Here is a 2500-nt window from a genome sequence, read left to right as displayed (position 1 = left end):
CCCACTGAACGTAACTATTCCCAAATTGAGCGTGAGGGTTTGGCAATCATCTTTGGTCTACGGAAGTTTCATCAATATTTATATGATCGTAAATTCACCCTTATTACAGATAGCAAGCCACTGTCATACATTCTGGGACCCAGGAAGGGCATTCCAGTCCTTGCAGCTGCAAGAATACAACGCTGGGCTATACAGTTGGCAGCTTATGATTATGACATTGAATTAAGTCGTTCAAGTGACAATGGAAATGCTGATGCACTCTCACGGTTACCTTTACCAGATTGTGACTCCGATGCATCAGATAAGCTGGTAAACTGGACACAAGAAGCAACTGCATTTAACAGGCACCAGGTGAACTCTATTCCTGTAACTGTGAAATCGGTTGCAAGGGAAACTTTACATGATGCTGTACTGGCTAGAGCTTTATATTATACAAGAAATGGATGGCCAGACTCTGAGGACATAGCACAGGAACTGAAACCCTTCCATAGTCATCAGCATGAGTTTTCAATTGAAGAGGGACGTCTTCTATGGGGTGCCAGGGTGGTAATACCGTCGAGATATAGGACTCAAATCTTAGAAGAGCTACATGGTGGTCATCTGGGGATTGATAGGATGAAGGGATTAGTCCGCTTGCATGTGTGGTGGCAGAATATTGATCAAGATATTGAAAACACTGTGCAAGGGTGCTCTGCTTGTCAGGCTACTCAGCCAATGCCGACTCGTGCTGAGGGTAATCTGTGGAAATGGCCTTCTGGTCCGTGGAAAAGAGTACATGTTGATTTCGCAGGACCATTCCTGGGACAAATGTACCTCATTATGATTGACGCATATTCAAAATGGCCAGAAGTACACCCAATGAAATCAGTTACAACTATGAATACCATCGAGATCATGCGGTGGGTATTTGCTCAGCATGGGGTTTGTGTAGAGCTCGTGTCTGATAATAGAAGACAGTTTGTGGCTGAGGAATTTAAAGAGTTCATGACCCAAAATGGTGTAAAGCATATACTGATACCCGCTTATCACCCAAGCAGTAATGGGCAGGCCGAAAATACAGTAAGAACATTCAAACAAGGAATGCAAAGGGCGATGAGAACATTGCAATCGTGTAATACATCTTTAAATACCAAGTTGTGTCAATTTCTACTGACTTACCGAACTACACCTCACTGTACAACAAAGCGCACGCCTGCAGAGCTCATGGGTCGGCAGTTACGCACTCGCCTTGATTTACTACACCCAGATGCATCACAGCGAATTGAAAGAAAAGCCTCAGAGAACAAGAAACCAATGAGGGAACTCGATATAGGGGACGTGGTACTGGTTCGGGATTATCATCAAAATACCAAGAAAGGCATATGGACTCGAGGAGTTGTGGTTCTTAAATTGGGTCCATGTACATACAATGTACAAGTGGACGGTTACTTAATATGGAAGAGGCATATTGATCAAAGGAGACTGATCTCCAATGATTTTCAAGATAACAAAAATGAACTTTTAGCACGTGATTTTTCAGAATTGGTCAGCTATCCAGACCCGCCATTCCCAAAAGAGTTCATAAATACTCGGGAAGAGTTAGGTGATGCAGTTGCAGGTGAAGAGAAGAATGAAATCCCAGATGTAGAAGAAAAGGAGGCGGCAGCTGCAGAAAAATTATCGGGAAATGAAAATGGTAAAACTTCTGTTTCCTCACCTGATGGATCGATATCTGAATTACCAAACCTTCGAAGGTCTACCAGACAAAGTAGACCACCTGACTATTTTAGAATGTAAAATGATTAATAATATTATATACGTTTTTGTATTATTTATTCAAAGCTATGCCACCTTTTAATTATTGATTGCTTTATCCTTTTATTTGCTTTAATCTTTCATTCTTTTTCCCGAGGGGAAAAGGTGTTATGTATTTATGTTTATAACTACCTATTACAAGAGGTTATATTTGTGTTTACAGATACTTACTATTCATTAAGCATAACTACCCTGTTAACTATCTTGTCTTCTTTTAAACTGTATATCATTATAAGTTAGTCTTAATAATAAAGTCATTCAGGAAGCATCTATCTGAGTTTCGTGTCCATCCAAAGATACTTCAGGTCTAAAATTCATTATTGTAAAAGAGTGAACATTATTACAGCAAAGGGAATCAAGTTTCTGTAGCCTTGTGTTTAGGCAGTCGATTCCAGGGCGCCCAGTATTCGTCTATAAGGCTAAGGTGTGCAAGGCACCTACACTTAGGCCCCTTTATTTCCGCTACTGCAAGCAGTTCGGATCAGCCTTTGTCAGTTGATTGAGAGATTATATGGACCCATTCACACTAAAGCGGAGCAGATTTTTTGCCGCAGAGGGAATACCTTCCATGAACAGTGCCTCACTGGCTTTGCGTGGATCTGCTCCATCGACGGCAACAGTTGGCTATTATGTCAATATGAGTCTTCAAACCACACAAATTTTTTCCGCCTCTTGTTCGGCGAACAGTAATAGGCAATGCAGTGCT

Source organism: Palaemon carinicauda, chromosome 21 (genome assembly GCF_036898095.1).
Source record: "Palaemon carinicauda isolate YSFRI2023 chromosome 21, ASM3689809v2, whole genome shotgun sequence".
Lineage (NCBI taxonomy): Eukaryota > Metazoa > Arthropoda > Malacostraca > Decapoda > Palaemonidae > Palaemon > Palaemon carinicauda.
The sequence above is the reverse complement of the archived record's forward strand: the minus strand, read 5'-3'. Positions refer to the sequence as shown.